General features: G+C 42.7%; 1 protein-coding gene across 3 annotated transcripts in view; it reads right to left on the bottom strand.

The window, feature by feature from the left end:
• The window catches only part of LOC121297902 (proto-oncogene tyrosine-protein kinase Src-like), a 67293-nt gene extending 49112 nt beyond the window's left edge, over positions 1-18181 (bottom strand). For 2 of the 3 annotated variants that reach the window (XM_041224528.1, XM_041224530.1), the window contains exon 1: positions 17763-18181. The gene's annotated coding sequence lies outside the window, so the exon portion shown is untranslated. Of the gene's footprint in view, positions 1-4663; positions 4767-17762 lie in introns of all 3 variants that reach the window. The other variant, XM_041224529.1, reaches the window with a different exon arrangement.
• Positions 18182-18507: the final 326 nt, after the last annotated feature.

Raw genomic sequence — 18507 nt, 5'->3', positions numbered from 1 at the left:
GGTAGCAACCATGTACGTTTCCATGATGACAAAACAAGTACATTGTTATTAAATATACATATGCATGGATAGAAGTGCCTGGGGTCTGCAAAAAAATATGTTGGAAGAAGGAGGAGGTGGAGGACATTTTTACCTTATTTTGGCAACTTATTTCTCTTACTGTATGACAGGTATTGAGTTTTTTTCTACATTTCACCTAATAGTGTTGGAAACTAGAAATCCAAAGTGAAATTATGCTTTTGGCTGATTTACCCTGAAAACTCGTACACTATCCTTGTTGTAGAGAGAGCCTGGCAGTTCTCACGCTTCACTGATGACACGGATTGACACGAGCTGCAGGCACAGCGATCGTTAGGATTTACTCTGCATTTCATTTACTTCAACTCCCTGCTCTCGTTCCGCCTCTGAACACAACAACCTTGTTCAGCTGCAGGTTTATATTTTGTAGATTAGTTTAGCTAATAGATTAGCTAATAGTTTATGCGTCAATCACATTCTGCATGGGTTTATAACATGCGTGCTCAACAGCAAGTTTATCAATAAGCACTCGCTCTTAACCACGCATTCACACGATTTTATCTGGATTGGGCATCCTAACCCCAACCAGCTGTCAAACAATAACAATATAACGGCGTGTTTGTACACACAAACAATAGATTTGAAATAACAATTCAACAAATAATATAATACACACAGGGGCGGGATGTACCCTGTCACACACCTCCACTACAGCCCTCATCCCCAAAGACATACATTCCACAGACAAACAGAGACAGACAGACAGCTCCACTATGCCCCCATCCACAGCAACATGCATTCCACAGCCAGAGCAGTCAGACACAGCTCCACTACACCCCATCCACAGGGACATGCATTCCACAGACAGACAGACAGCTCCACAGCAGACCCCCATACCCCCCCCCCCCCCCCAGAAATGTGCATTTCACAGATTTCACAGACAGCTCCACTACCCTACCCCACCCCCCCTTCGCCCGCATGGGATGTCAGGGATGTGGGTTTACATACAGGGGAACCTCTCCAGGGATGTGCCTTTCACATACAGAGACAGACAGACAGCTCCACTACCACCCCCATCCCCAGAGACGTGCATTCCACAGACAGACAGACAGCTCCACTAGACCCCCCAGACAGCTCCACTACCCCCCCCCCCCCTTCTTTCATGGATGTACATTTCACAGACAGACAGACAGAGACAGCTCCACAACACCCTCATCCCCAGAGACGTGCATTCTACAGACAGACAGACAGCTCCACTACACCCCCATCCCCAGGGACATGCATTCCACAGACAGACAGACAGCTCCACTACAGCTGCTAGGCTTTTAGAGTGGATTTCAAAATATTACCCCTGACTTATAAAAGCACTTAAAGGTATGACACCAGATTATATAAAAGGCGCTTCTAGTCACACATATACCTTCTTGTGATTTAAGATCAGCTGATGCAGGCCTCTGTGCCTCCCACAAGTGTGCACAGAAAGGGAGAGCGCATTTAGTCCCTGTACTCCCAAATTGTGGACTGCACTCAGCAGAAGTGCTACATCAGCTCATGACTAAGTCAAAATTGAAAACTTACTTTTTTAGATTTGCTTTGTTTAAACTGAATTTTAAACTGTGTTTCTTGTTAGTCTATATACAAAATGTATACTCTTTTCTGTCCCCTCTGACCTCTCCTCACTCTGTTAACACCTTTGAATTTCATGCTGTCCAACTAACCTCTCGCTGTCAAGTCCTGCTAATTGTACTGTACCATCCCCCTGGACCTCTCACTCACTTTCTCGATGAACTCAACTATCTCCTCTCCTCCCTCTCCTCTCTGTCTACCCCAACTGTCCTGTCAGGTGATTTCAATATCCACCTCTCCAACCCCATCCACTCTGCTGGATTCCTTCCTCTTCTTTACTCCAACTTCTGCACTGGAAGACTGGCTGTACCTCCTCTACGCTCCCCTGCATCCACAGCCCGCTTCTTCTGAACCCTCGTCTGTTCCACCCGCAGTGGTGGAACGTCCTGCCTATGGATATCAGGACTGCCCAGTCCCCGACCACCTTCAGGTGCCTTCTCAAGACACATCTCTTCAGACAACACCTGTAAAACTCAACTCTTCCCTTCTGGACAATACAGCGCTCTGCCTTTAACGCACTTTAACATGCACTTATCTGCTCCCTATTTTACTGTATTTAATCCTTCACTTAACCCAATCTATAGTATTTTGTATTTCACCTGTACTCGTATCTAACCCTGATGTAACTATCAACACTGTTATCTGCTCTTGAACGGCCCCAATACCAAATCGTACTGTGTTTTGTATTTGCTCTTATTAGCTGAAGTCATTGTATTTTATATCTTCCTCTTAATTGTACTGTCATTCTTGATATGTATTTTTTTATATAACTGTAAGTTGCCCTGGGTAAGGGTGTCTGCTAAGAATAAGAATAATGCAGGATCTCCAAGGAACTTATTTTACAGTAAAAATGATTGGCTGAGTTTTGATATGTATCTGAATATTAGGGTACTAGCAGTGTAGTTTGACACTTTTTAAATGGTCTGTCTACTTGACAAAGTTCCTTCCTTAGCAGAGCTGAGGAGAATTCGCACAAGTCCTGTACTGGGCACAGGGAATGCTTGGCTGTTATCTGACATGTTCTAATTTGGGATGCAGGGATTTTTACAAGAACAAATGAAATGAATAGCCAGTCACGCAGTCTTAATTGGGACAGGACAGTGGGTAGACTGTACAGGGATGTTTTTGCTTTGGCATGCAGGCCAGGTTTGGTTTGGAAGCTCCCAGTGAGAACCAAGGCTTTACAGAACATTCTTTACCTCATGTAACACTCCAGGAGCTAGGACCCAACCTGACAGATTTGTGAGAGCTACTGCAGACACGTAGCTGCTCTCACAGAGTGAAAATGGATGTGAGAAGTGAAACTCACTTCCTAACAACTGCTAGAGAAGTGAAATCTCAACATGGCTTTGTGACATCATCCCTGCAGGTGTTAGGAACCCACCTGTGAGCTTTGTGAGAGCAGCTATTTATCTACACAAGCTTAAGCAGAGTGAAAGTGGATGTGAGAAGTGAAATCCCTACATGGCTTTATGACATTAGGCGTCTGGTCATAGTGTAACAGGAACTGAAAGATAACTGGCATGCTGTGTTTTGTGGAGTTTATTAAGCACTGTGGACTGGAATGCTCCTGTACTAAAGCACTTTATATAACGACAATGACAAAGCAGATCACCGTCACTGTGTAAAAACGCAAGTTTGTCATACAGGCTGGACTGATGCCTTCATACTCCAAGACTCTGACAAGCTCAGTTTGAAAGAAAGTCCAAAGCAACTTTCGTCATTTCTCTAGATACTTAAAGAGCGATAGGTTAGCCAGCCTCCATATCCCCTTTGGACACGTCTTTATTTTCATTTTCAGATATTGAAAGTTTCACAGTTTGTGTGAAATCTACAGAGTTTGAGAAGATGCCTTGCCAAAACTTTAAAAAACAAAATGTGATGCATTATAAAATAGACACATAGATAGGAAACTCAACATGGTGCAATTCTACAACACAAAGAAGAAACTCAACGTGGTACAATTACACACAAAGTGACTGAAGGGGGAATTCTACCTGCAGATTCAGATTAAGAAGTTGTGCAAAAGACAGTCCTTTTTAGCTTTCATCACAACTACTAAGCGGATCTTTAGATTTGGAAAGTGTGACAGTCCACAGATACCCCCACATTATGCTAAACTTCATAGCTTGTGCTAAAGAAGGTCGGTAGCCTGCTGCATCACAACTGCACAAGCATTTCTCATTGGAGACGTGTTCTTGGTTACACATGATTTGAGCAAATGAAATACCACATAGAGGTCTGCCAGCCCCTCGCACTACATCCCCTGGAAGGATCTACATTCTCAGAAAGAAAAATGAATACACAGCTTTGAGCTCATGGGGTTCATAACCTCCTTCTTCTGCAGGTACAGGAGGAGCATGTCTCTGAATGTCTGTGTGCCAGAAAGAAACCATTTGTACAGCTGAAACTGCCTGCCCGAAATGAAAAGAACACCAAAATAACCCTTTAGTTTCATTTGGTTATAAATTGGAAATAATTTATAAGACTTAACATGTCTTCTCTCAGATAAGATTTCACAACCTGCTCCTTCCAGCCAGTGTTTCTTGATTGTTTTCTACATTCATTCCTCTCAAAAACTGCCTTTGCACTTCAAAACAGGGCCAAAGTGCTGGGATGTAATCCTCAGTTCCCACGCCGAGCGGAACTCCAAAACAGGGGCTTCATTAAGAGATTGAACCCTTTGTGCTGTATCTGCCATCAATACAGTAAATCTCTTTAGAGCTGGAACAAAGGGTCTCAGTGTGAAACAAGACGATTACTCGGGGGGGGGGGGGGGGGGGGGGGGGGGGGGGGGGGTGGGGGGGGGGGGGGGGGGGGGGGGGGGGGGGGGGGGGGGGGGGGGGGGGGGGGGGGGGGGGGAGGGACTTAAGCGCCACAAAAGGTCAGGATGTACGACATTCTTCCCAGTTGCCCTGGGTGCGGGACTATGTATCCAGATAGGTCTTTTTTTTTGGGGAGGTCAGAATTCACCACATTTTCCCAGTGCCTTGTGAGGATAACTGAATATCTACTTTACCACATTAAGGTCTTGACATCTGGGGATGCTGTCTAGGCTGGGATTAGTTCTGTTATTTTCTTTCTTGTTTATGCTGATATCCGGAGATGGTGTCGCAACTGGGCTGGGAAGGGAAGGGTTATTATTTTCATGTTAGTTTATGCTGATGTCTGGAGATGCTGTCGTGACTGGGCTGGGCTGGGTAGGGTTGTTATTTTCATGTTAGTTTATGCTTTGTCTGGAGATGCTGTCGTAACTGGGCTGGGCTGGGTTAGGTTTTTATTTTCATGTTAGTTTAGGCTGATGTCTGGAGATGCTGTCGCAACTGGGCTGGGTTGGTCTGGGCTGGGCTGGTCTGGGTTAGGTTGTTATTTTCATGTTAGTTTATGTTGATGTCTGGAGATGCTGTTGCGACTGGGCTGGGCTGGGTTAAGTTGTTATTTTCATGTTAGTTTATGTTCTTGTCTGGAGATGCTGTCGCGACTGGGCTGGGCTGGGTTAAGTTGTTATTTTCATGTTAGTTTATGTTGATGTCTGGAGATGCTGTCGCGACTGGGCTGGGTTGGGTTAGGTTGTTATTTTCATGTTAGTTTATGTTGATGTCTGGAGATGCTGTCGCGACTGGGCTGGGTTGGGTTAAGTTGTTATTTTCATGTTAGTTTATGTTGATGTCTGGAGATGCTGTCGCGACTGGGCTGGGCTGAGTTAGGTTGTTATTTTCATGTTAGTTTATGTTGATGTCTGGAGATGCTGTCGTGACTGGGCTGGTCTGGGAAGAGCTGTTATTTTCATGCTTCAGTTTATGTTTTATTATCTATCATTTTATTGTGAAGTGTTACTATGAGTTCCACCCACTCTGCTGGGGTGTACTGACACACCATAACAACCGCAAAATGCATGTCCTGATGTGACACTGTATCACAATGCATGTGATCGTCCTGATGAGCCACTTGAATGGTGCATAAGATCACAGGATAGATAGAGTGTTTTGTTAAAAGACAATGAGATAAGCGAGATGTATTCATACCAAGTATAAAACACACTCATTGTTCACTCAAGAAGCACTATGATGAGGGAGGCGGAGGGAAGCCAGTGAATCAAATGCAATAGAGGGCTCAGTTACCAGTTTATTTATCATTTCCCTGATAGGCCCTAATGTGTGCTGGGGGCAGTCCTTCCTCCCCCAACCACAGTTTTAAACTTCATGTTAAATGTCTAGAATTTTTTTCTAAACATTTAACCAAAAGATATGCAGGTCAGAAATGTAGGTCAGCTGTAGTGTAGTGCATTGCAAGGTTATTTATTCAATATTTATCTTTTCTATAGAGCTGTCCAGGTATCACTCTGCAAAATCACAGCAGCCAAAACACCAAGCTGCTGCAAGCAAGCATAAATCTCAGGTACCTGCTGCGCAGCGAGATTTCCACTTTACACTCCCATGTACAGTACTCCGCTGCTGGTTGTGTAGCTGAGAGACGGGTCAGCGAGTCAGCCCACTCAATACAGAGCCCCAGGCCAGTCTGCAGTGTGTCAGCCAGGTCTCTGCACACCCCCAACAAGACTAGGAAACAGTAACATGGGTCTCAACCCAGAACACTAACACACTCCATGGATCTGCGAAAACAAGCGTTAATCGCCAAAGATGAAGCTCCATTAGCACCAAGTACCTTACTACGGTTCTATTGTGTGTGTTCTCTTATCATAGTTGTACTGTGTGTGTTCTCTCACATCAAGGTTGTATTGTTTGTGTTCTCTCACATCGTGGTTGTATTGTGTGTGATCTCTCACATCTTAGTTGTATTGTTGCGTTCTCTCATCGTGGTTGTATTGTGTGTGTTCTCTCATCGTGGTTGTATTGTGTGTGTTCTCTCATCGTGGTTGTATTGTGTGTGTTCTCTCTTATCCTGGTTGTATTGTGTGAGTTCTCTCTTATCGTGGTTGTATTGTGTGTGTTCTCTCATCGTGGTTGTATTGTGTGTGTTCTTATCGTGGTTGTATTGTGTGTGTTCTCTCATCGTGGTTGTATTGTGTGTGTTCTCTGACATCGTGGTTGTACCGTTTGTGTTCTCTCACATCAAGGTTGTATTGTGTGTGTTCTCTCTTATCGTGGTTGTATTGTGTGTGATCTCTCACATCGTTGTTGTATTGTTGCGTTATGTTGTGCTTTTGGTCTTGTATCACAAAAGAAACAACACAGACCTCTATCTCCCATGAAGTGCACTTTACAGAGACGTCACTGTCTGGTTCCTGTCTCAACAATCCAGTACCATTCCTGTGCAATTATACGTCTGAGATCCACTCCAAACAAACAGAACTAAGTAGGTTTGTATGTGTGTGTGTGTGTGTGTGAGAGTGTGTCTGCCTGTCTCCATGAGGTAGCCCCTTAGCAGTGTGTTTGAAAACTGTCCTGTAACAGCCTGTCCACAAGTAGCAATTTGCAGCTACTTCTATTGCAAACCAATATTTAAAGTGAACCATTAGCTAAGAAAATAATTCTAATGTAAATCTGTCTCAAGAACAAAACTTACAAACAAGAGCTGATTGATCTCAAAGCTTTGTCAAGTTGGGTCTTAAAGGATCCCAGTTATTCAGTATGAACAACATGGCTGGTAACCTACTCAATACACTCTGTATAAAAAGGTCCTACCCTGTTCAATCAGTACTTCCATTAGCTACACAGATCTAAAATGTGCCGTTCTGAAAGAAACACAGTAGCAAGTATGCATTTTATAAGGTTAAGAAAGCTCTCAGTTTCCAGCACAGGAAATCATTACACTTGCACTTCATAGTTTGTTTCACCTCAGCAGTGTTTTGTGGGTCTTCTTGTTACTGGTTGAAAGCATATCAGTCCAATTCTTAAATGGTGATTTTTTTTTTATTTTTTATTATGGTTTCTTTCAGGAAGTAGGGAGGTACTTGTAAAAGTAGTTGGCAGCCCTGGTCAGCTGTCCTTCATTACAAATGCACGGTTGAGAGGTCGCTGCTATCTACAAGCTAGGGTATTTGTGTCCACAAACAAGTGATATTTATTGAGAACATGTCATAATACAGGAACAAACAATCACTGCACTTTATCTGGTAATAACCCTTCTCCTTCCTTGTTTACACTCTATGTAAGCTACCTTCAAATCAATAAACTTTAGTTTAGTCACCACTATCTGCACCTTCATTCCAATTCACGTCAGTACACTCCATAACTAACGCTTTAATTGGTAAAATTGCCGTTGTTTAGCACTCTATGTGAGAGCATGAGTCCTCTCTGATCACAGTTACCCTCCATAGGACTGTTATTATTTCACTTCTTCAGATAATGACTCCTCTGCTGTAGCTTCTATCTTTCCTGAAGGTTGCTGTTAAATGCTTGCTCTTCATCCTGGTCCACTTCTGAATGTATTTTATGTGGCCCACACAAAGTGGGGTGTAGCCCTCTCAATTTTTTGATCTGACCCCCTCTTCCACCTCATCATGGAAGGTCTGGTGCCGTTGTCATGGCACATCTGCCATTGATTGACATACTTTCATTACTTAAGTGTCAAAATTCCCACGAGTCCTGGTCCTCAATACCGCAGTGCCTGTCTGTGCAGGTCACACACAGAGAGAGCCAGCATTCCCACGAGTCCTGGTCCTCAATACTGCAGTGCCTGTCTGTGCAGGTCACACACAAACAGAGAGCCAGCGGCCCTGCTTGGTTTCTATGGCTTGACTGATTTTATTTTTTTTAAGTTGTCAATGCAGTGGAGGGGGCGTGTTTATCTGCACAGTGGAGGGGGCATGTTTATCTGCACAGCGGACTGTTCATCTTTATAAACGAGAGGAGGTCATATGACCTATCTACAGCAGTGGTTGTCAACCCTGGTCCTGGGGGCCCTTGTGTCTGCTGATTTCCATTCCAACTGAACTCTCAATTACTTACCTAGACCCTTAACTGAACAGATAATTTGCTTAATTAGACCTTTTTAATGGTTTTCAGCTCTTAACAGTTGCATATTTCAAGTTAGCTATAACATTTTATAAACAACCTCAACTCTGCAACTGTTTAAGAGCTCTTCATAGCTCAGTTGAAGCCCTGCTGAGATTAGTCTGGTCCCTCTTTGTAGCTCAGTCCTTCAAGCCCTGCTGGGATTAGTCTGGTCTCTCTTTGTAGCTCAGTCCTTCAAGCCCTGCTTGATTAGTCTGGTCTCTCTTTGTAGCTCAGTCCTTCAAACCCTGCTTGATTAGTCTGGTCTCTCTTTGTAGCTCAGTCCTTCAAGCCCTGCTTGATTAGTCTGGTCTCTCTTTGTAGCTCAGTCCTTCAAGCCCTGCTTAATTAATCTGGTCTCTCTTTGTAGCTCAGTCCTTCAAGCCCTGCTGGGATCTGCTTGCCCATTTGATAATGTGGTGACCAGAATTCAGTTCAATTTTAGAAAAATGAGTCAAGTTACAGAAAACCCAGATTTGCAGATTTCTTTCAAAAGAATTGCAAACTGCTGAAAATTCTTCAATAATGACTTGGACTAAGCAGTAAAATCTGACTAATTTCCTTAAGAAAATAAAAAAGACTCTCCCAGAAACTGCACTCACAGTGACTGCTGCATGTTGTCATATTGTGGCTAGGGTAAGAGCTCCGTACAGTAGAACACTCAGACTGTATTTGGAATGCTGGTGGAATGGCAGCTGGTTTGCACCCGCTGCAGTGCAGCACTGAGACGCTGTTGTCTGTTTGATGTGTGTGATCCAAGAAGGGCTTCAATAGCTCAAACTCTCATTCAGAGCGTGAGATAGAGAGAGAACTGGATTGATAACTGGATTCATGACTAAAGCATGCTGTATGCATTATTGCCCTAAGCTTGAAGAAACTCACACTTAAATTCTCAAGAAACATTCAAAGCAGCTAACGGAATTGTCTCACAATGTTCAAAATGTCTGCTCTAGTGCACTGATAGTGTCGTCCCACTGTAGTCCTAAGCTTAGGTGTAAACTAGTTTGCCATCTGGGCATTATCCCAGGTCTACGCAGATTATTGTCCACATTATCAAACAGGTAACCCAGCAATAACGGTCCATGATGTGGTATGGAACAGAAAAGTCAGAGCACTGGTTATGTTTTTCAATGCTCTTCCTGCATTGCTTTAGGAGAACAGATCTCAAAAACCAGTGCACTAGAGCAGCCATTTTGAAAAGAGCTTTGAAACTGACTTTAAAGATGTACGTGTAAAAGGTTGTCGGGATCTTAACAATGAAAAGAAAAACTACAGGTAGGTTATTTAAACAGTTGTAACAACACATAGAGATGTATAATGCAAATTTTTTCGGAACCCCGCTGCTTTCAAATCTGGAATGTATGAATGTGCTATGCAATAGAAGTCTTATTCCAATCCCTGTAAATGTTGAGAAACGTATTGCCCCGTTGATTTATGACCTGTGATGTGTGGTTAAAACTGTAAAGAGAGTCGTCAGTATGTTTACTATAATATAATGCTGTGATACGGACAACACGGGACACAGCCATGGCAAACAAATGTATTGTTACTGTAAACTTTGCAGGGTGTTGTGTAACATGCCTACATCCATCCAGCTGTATGTCTCTGCGTATATATCTGGAGATTACATCACATTGTGAATTAGCAATTGATTGCTAATTATTTTTCCATTCTGTTTTTAGTCATACTGATAGGTCTGATTTTGAATGCAAAGCTGTGGCGAGGGTGAATGTTACTGACAGTGGTTTAGGAGAGGCGAAGGTTAAATCTTTGTGTAATAAGCGTTGGAGAGCAGGGGGAGGGGAGACAAGTCCCAACAGCCCCTATTCTGCACACCCCAGTCAGGAATCCACCCGGGACAGGCAGAGACAAATCAAGCACATTCCTCAACTCCTCAGAAACAACCCACAGCACACTAAACAAGACAATCCGCTATCTGATCTAATAGGCATGCTACCACTACATAGGGCTGGCATTCCAATTCCAGTATATCCTATCTATATGCGTTCTACCACTCCATAGGGCTGGCATACACTTAAGAACATAAAGTTTACAAGCGAGAGGAGGCCATTCGGCCCATCTTGCTCGTTTGGTTGTTAGTATCTTATTGATCCCAGAATCTCATCAAGCAGCTTCTTGAAGGATCCCAGGGTGTCAGCTTCAGCAACATTACTGGGGAGTTGGTTTCAGATTCCCATGAAAATCTATATGTGATCAGATATAATGGCATTCCAATTCCAGTATATCTGATCTAATAGGTGTTCTATCACTTCATAGAGTTGGCATTTTCCAATATGAACACATTATGTTAGAACGGATATTTTTTAAATAGTGTTTGTCAATAAAGTGAATTGTTCAGAGCTTTCTGCACTCTCTCCCAAGTCACACCATGAAGGAACACATTTTTTAATATTTCTGTGGAAAAAAATCTTTCAATTTAGTAAAGATATTTAAAGAACTCATTGGCTTCACTCATTGGATAGCTCCCAGTACCAACCTCTGCTTTTGCTCTCACTGGCACATTTTCAATGTCTACTGCATTCCTCCATGTGAAGTTATTATTATTAGCTTATTTGGCAGGTGCCTTTATCCAAGGTGACTTACAGGTGTTACAGGGCAATACAAGGTTACAGTGCAAAAACAGATGTTTAAATACAGTATAGTCTACAGTAAGTGTAAATATTACTGCAACAAGCAAATGTGTGCACGTAATATGTGCACATTTCACCTAGGAAAATGATGGCAATACAGAACAGTTCAGATGTGTGCTCTGTGTACTTTAAAGAACTTCCTAGGAATGGACCCACAAGGAGCAAATACTCTCACTATAGGAGCATAATCCACACTGCAGGCAGGCAGGCAGCACATCAGTGAGTATGCACTGTACAATAACACTGCAGGCAGCACATCAGGGAGTATGCACTATACAATAACACTGCAGGCAGCACATCAGGGAGTATGCACTGTACAATCCACACTGCAGGCAGCACATCAGGGAGTATGTACTGTACAATAACACTGCAGGCAGCACATCAGGGAGTATGCACTGTACAATAACACTGCAGGCAGCACACATCAGGGAGTATGCACTGTACAATAACACTGCAGGCAGCACATCAGGGAGTATGCACTGTACAATAACACTGCAGGCAGCACATCAGGGAGTATGCACTGTACAATAACACTGCAGGCAGCACATCAGGGAGTATGCACTGTACAATAACACTGCAGGCAGCACATCAGGGAGTATGCACTGTACAATAACACTGCAGGCAGCACAACAGGGAGTATGCACTGTACAATCCACACTGCAGGCAGCACATCAGGGAGTATGCACTGTACAATAACACTGCAGGCAGCACAACAGGGAGTATGCACTGTACAATAACACTGCAGGCAGCACATCAGGGAGTATGCACTGTACAATAACACTGCAGGCAGCACAACAGGGAGTATGCACTGTACAATCAACACTGCAGGCAGCACATCAGGGAGTATGCACTGTACAATAACACTGCAGGCAGCACATCAGGGAGTATGTACTGTACAATAACACTGCAGGCAGCACATCAGGGAGTATGCACTGTACAATCAACACTGCAGGCAGCACATCAGGGAGTATGCACTGTACAATAACACTGCAGGCAGCACATCAGGGAGTATGCACTGTACAATAACACTGCAGGCAGCACATCAGGGAGTATGCACTGTACAATAACACTGCAGGCAGCACATCAGGGAGTATGCACTGTACAATGCCAAGGATATGCATGTAAGCAATATCATTGTGTTTGTTTATCAGTGTTAAGAGCTTGGAAGTTCACTATTACCCTGCACTGCTAGTAGGAAGAGCATGATGATGAGGTTTCAGCTAAAACTAGCACTGGGGGTTGTAAACAAATCGAACTGAACAAGGCCTCCTTGCTGATAGAAACAGAAAACACACAACAGAGGATGTCAGCGATAACACATCGAAACTAAACTTTGTGGGAGGAAAAAGCAGAACTACATCTACAAGACGACAAGGCTCACTGCAACAACAGACAAGACAATTTAGAAGCAGCTGAAAGACAGCCGATCAGTCAGTGCTAATGTATCATTTTCCAAAGATATATTAAACTTCCCCCATTTCCTCTTCTCGTATCAAGGCCATATTGAGAGAGAGAGAGAGAGAGAGAGAGAGACAGAGAGAGAGAAACCACCAAGGGTCGATTGCAGTGTACCAAAGTTAGTCCACTTGATGCGTGTAACTAGTATGAAGCAGGTTTAGTCCACTTGTTAATCCCGATTGCAGCGTACCAGACGATAATCACCACCGGTGGATCGTCCACTAAATCAAACTAAACAAGATCCTGACTGCAGCAGCGTACCAAACCAGACGTGAGATGATCCTGTTCAGGAGGACTAACTTATCTACGAAGTATAAGACTGACTTAGTACGCCTGCTCATCCTACGTTTGTACAGAACATTTTAAAACAGACAGCTCCATTATTCTCTGAAATGACAGCTCCATTATTCTCTGAAAACTAGAGAAGTGAAAAGTGAACCCTTTGAAGCACTTGGTTCAGTAAGGTTCACTCACAGAGTCACAGAACTATCTTTAATAAAATTGACAGTTGCACTCTTTAATGATATAAAATACCTTAATATATCGTTAATACACTATAATAAGCAGGTGTTAATTTTCTTAGGTAGACAGAGAATGTATCCGGTAGTTTAAATACACTACTAGAGCAAAGAGGCACCCTTTTCCTTTTTGTCTAATTTATTACGGTTGAGGAACAAATTGTTCTGAAGAGATTTGTTTTGTTTTTTCATTAAAATATTGTATAAACTTTAAGAAAGTGCTGCACAATAAGTTACTGTGTACTTAAATAATAAAAAGCAGCACATTTGATGTGTTCAGTTTAACCTGAACTGTCAGTGTAATGTGTATTAAATATAAACACCACATTTAGAACTGAATGTTCAGTGTCAAGAACCAATAGGCTGCCGGCAGGTTAAAATGCAGGTATGATCCGTGTGAGGAATGTGCACACAAAGACATGTAGCGGCTACAATTATATTATGAATATAGGTGTACTTTTGCTTGTGTGTTTGCCCGAATCACGCCTAATGTAATAACATTTTATCATTAATATATTTATTATGTGGTTTGTTTCATACCTTTTCATTTCTGACTTTTTTGCCGGTTCAGTATATTCAGTGTAGTTTTTTATCACATAAGTAATGACAATGTACCCGGAAATGTCTGAGTTGTCGTTATACTTTTAAACAGTGAATTTGCATCTGCACTTGGCTTCTTATGGGTTAGCCCTCATTACCAGTCTAACTTGTCCCACTTGTTCAGGTCAGCTAAACCAATTTTCAGGATTAGCTGTTTGGTGTGCTGCAATCAGGACTAACTTAGTACAGATATGCAGGATTTGCTAGACCACATTTTACTCCATTTGATGCGGACTGAAGTCACTGGTACACTGCAATCGACTCCAACAGTTTTACAAACAAACCAACACATCGACAGAATGTTGGCGAGTTTTATTTCCCTTACAAGAATTCAAAGAATATATGAAGTTCAACTACAATTGGACAAGCGGTCTTGAATGCATAAAGTGAAGGTCAGAGAGACAAATAGTCTGTGTATACCCAAGTTAATGAATGTCTTCAGTAGGTGCAGCACCAAATAGTCAGCTAGCCGAATAGAAAAGGGACAGTCGATCTCAAAATCTGGCAGTCAACCCATCGCACGTCACGTGGTTGAGATGTAATTGTGAAGCGTGAGTTTTCACAGAGATAGAAATACTGGTGTGGTTACGACACATTAGCATACAAATTATATTTTAGAATATTATTAAATAGTTTTTAAAAAAATTTAAAAAAAAGAGTTTTTAAAAAAGAGTGCACATATTAAACCACCCCCGCTGGAGCGCACCACACACCTGACCAGCAGGGTCCACTATGCCACAGCGAGGAGAAACAGACCAGGAGGGTATTCCTAACCTGCGGGAGAGCAGAGCTCACCACACACCTGACTAACAGGGTCCGCTGTGTCAGTGAGGAGAAAGAGACCAGGAGGGTATTCCTAACCTGCATAATGTGCATGAGGATGTGGACAACCATCTAATAGGAATTAGAATATCAATCATGGTTTTACTTTTTTCATTCAGGTTAAGAAAATAATTATAATAATTGGGTTAAAAATTAGGATTTTTTTTTTTTTTTTGCACTTGCATCATAGAGCAAAATAAAAAAAATCAGGTGAAGTTGCATCCCGATAACCAATAAAAATACAAAACTATGAATACCTGGGAACAGACAACTCTGATCCTTTCCAACAAGTATATGCATCTTCACTTCAGAAATCCCATATAGAGCTAGCACTGTAAACACATGAATCACAATGCTTTCTCTGTCTGTTCTAATTGAACGACTGGAAATCACTCGCCCGAGACAGCCATGCAAGCAAAGCTTCATACAATCAAACCAGTTCCTAGGTATCCAGTATACCCGCCCTCTTCTTCAGAAGTTCAAACAGACGGCACTAGGACAGTGGCACTCTGCACTCCCCCAGCTCCCCTGGGGAAGTTTCTGGGGGCAGGTGTCCCGCAAGCTGATCATTGTGTCAATCCAAACACTGCCTTGTTCTTTTTACATTTGTTTGATAATTCATTAATGGTGAAAATGCTGTAGAATGACTTTAAAAGGTGGACATAAAAACAAAGTATTCTGCAATGACTCTTTTTACCTGGGTGGTTGCTTTCTCAATCCTCTCTTTACCTGGCTGGTTATAAGAGCGTCTATTTGAGAGTAAGTGCTAATTGGCTCCTGTGAAATCATCGATGCATCATCACATGGGTTATACATAAATGTACAGCTAACTTCACTGTAGAACCATTCTTATAACAACCCCCCGTTTTTAACGATCCCAACAGTAAGAACAGATCTTTCCAACTGAAATGAGCCCTGTTAGAATGATCCCATTACAGGATCCACCCGGATACATTCTCCAGTGTGAATGTGTTATTCTCTCAGTGAACTCAAACCCCACAGTTGGCTTATTCAAAGATAAACTACTGTAGTGTGACTATATCACAGTACAGCATACCAGCATGTGGATCATGACTCCGAGTGTAACCTAAATAGGGTGTAGTGTGTCAACCCCTGCAATCTATCTAGGTTAAGCTACGCTCCGAGTGTAACCTAGATGTTTCTGAAACGGAAATAACTTTTCCAGAAATAGGAAGCAATGGTATAAATAACGGAATAGTTTCAAATTTAAAGTGGAAAATCATCATGACTATTAATGACATGTGTTTCTGAACACCGGTCATCAAAATCACATGACATACAGCAAGAGAAATCTCTCTCCACTGCCATCCCAGGCAAACAGGCTCGGGCACAAAGCAAGCTAAGACATGCAGCACCCAGCACTACAGCTAATTCACTCGCATACAGTACAAATGAGTATTGCTGGAGCCTGGACACACATTCAAACACTACCTCAAATGTATTCGCATTCGTACGAGTTCCAACAATGTCACTTATGAATGACAGTTATAAATACGACCCCCCCCCCCCCCATACACACACACACTCCACTGTGGAGAAGAGTGTCCGTTTGTTTAGAGGGGGATTCGAGGGTGTGCAATTCATATCGCCAGACGCCCGGGGCAACAAGATTTGTGTGACGAAAAACAAGTTTTTCTGTTATACTTTGTCCGTCGGAAAGTAGTTTGTATATTTATTTATTTTTGTCCTGTGTTCGTTCTGTTGCTAGAAAGACACTCCAGCTGTATTTCCAGAGAGCCGCGCACGTTTCTGAAAAGTCTAGCACCAAAGCACACACATTTTTAAAAGTGTTTTCGTCCCACTCCTATCACTTTTGATTGGCTGGCTGTGGAAGAAGCCGATCTTCTACTGGTTACAAAGAAATCAAGAAATGGCTGCCAAGAGAGCCTTTGGCAATACACAGACTAATGTTTTAAATTGAAGGTGTTATTTGCTAATCTACAAAAAACTTAAATGAGTGGTACTGCTTTCTTAATGCATGAGCCTGACATGTAAATGCTGCAATCTAGTAAAACAAACAAACACACACCATAGTGGCAAAGGTATTAGCGGGTTAGAAACACTGTGCTGTGCGAGTTTGCCATTACTTGAGCACCGCATCACCTCTACACCTGCGTACTGCAAACCACCTGGCCACAGGACCAGAGAGACCCCCGGGGTGTGATCTGGATGTGATGGGGGCTGAAGAGACTGGCTGTGATCTGGATGTTTTATGATGAACATCAATCCTGGAGCAACTGAGCCCAGAACCACTCGATGACATCAACACAAAGATAAACTTGAGGCACTTACTCAAAGGGTTCTGTCACTGGCTGTCACATACTGTAGCGCCAGTCAAATGGTTTTTGCAGGAAACCTAATCAGTTGTATCAAATCAAACCGTGTCTTACACTGGGTCTACATGTTAAAATTATCCTGGCAAGGAACACAGATTCCAAATTCGTGATACATATATTCAAGCCCTCATGTACGTTTCTGCTGTACGACACTTTATTTCCTCGTATTGGCGTATTTGTTTGGCGTGGATTGTCCGGAACGGTGCGATTGGCAAGCCTACTGTGTCAGAACACATTTCACTGAGCTCCAAAATGAACGCGCGGAAGCGCGGACTGTTGTGTACCTACACATTCACATAACCACCTAGTTTGTGGAGTATTCGACTTATTTGCGTGATACTAAAGATCAGCAATATTATCTGTGTTTGTGTTAAACAGAATTTAAACCCAATAGAAATCCACGTGTTTAGTGCACAGGTACCCTATAACCCCAAACATTAAGGGTCATTTCATATAATTCATCGGTTTTCAGACTCAAGCAACAATACGATTGTACGGTTTAGTACAAAAAACATGCAAAACTAACAACGGTACCATAGTATACTTTCACGCTAGCAAAGATTCTAAGAAAACAACACTAGATGACTAAGGATTCACTTACGAATGAACGAAACACATAGCGAATGAGTAAGTGCCACGTTTTGGTCAGAAAACAAGCCCACAATATATCTCTACATAGCGTTCGCCTCAGTGCTGTACCGGAGGGTCAAAGCCCCGAAGCTGTATCCATAGGGAAAAACACATCAAACGACTTACCTTTTCAATTTAACGCAGTGTCTTCGACCTCCGGCTATCCTTACTACCTTAGCTGGTGCGATGAGGATATTTAAATAAAAATGCACGTGCGAGCTTCTCCAATAAAAGCAAAACAATGTAAATGTTGCTTTTATTTACATCGGGATGCGGTGCTGGGACTCGGCTGAATACCACTGCCTGGAGCGAGGTCACTGCGGGACCGCCTGGGGAAGCTGTGTAGCACCACTTCCAGAATCGGTGATTAATAAATGGAAAATCCACGCACTTCACCAGTGTACTGATAAACAGCCCGATTCGGCAGTAAAACCAAGCGTGATCTGTCCTTATGAAGTCCCGACATATATTGTGAAAAACAGGCTTTCAGGCAGAGAGAGAGAATCGGATTGAAAGGGTGGGATCTGGAGAAAGACACTACGTGATTTGCGTTACTTGGTTCTGTCTCAGAAAATTGTGCTACCGCGCATGCCGGTTCTGCGTAAATGTGTTGAGAATTGTATGGGGGGGGGGCAGGTTTAATTTCACAACAGCGCTGCCTGGCGGCTATTAATGGGTAGAGCGAGTATGCTTAATCACAGCAATAATTCTGCTGTATGTCCAGTCACTGCTTCAGAAATTAAAAACGTACAGACATTGGCTTTGTTTCCACGGTCAAATAAATACGAACTATTTCAATATAGTTCGGGACTCAAATCGTCCAGTTTGGTTTCCACATACCTGAACCAGTATGATTTGATTAATTTTAAAC

This window comes from Polyodon spathula, chromosome 23 (genome assembly GCF_017654505.1).
Source record: "Polyodon spathula isolate WHYD16114869_AA chromosome 23, ASM1765450v1, whole genome shotgun sequence".
NCBI lineage: Eukaryota > Metazoa > Chordata > Actinopteri > Acipenseriformes > Polyodontidae > Polyodon > Polyodon spathula.
Note: the sequence above shows the minus strand (reverse complement) of the source record. Positions and strands in the feature narration are given on the sequence as shown.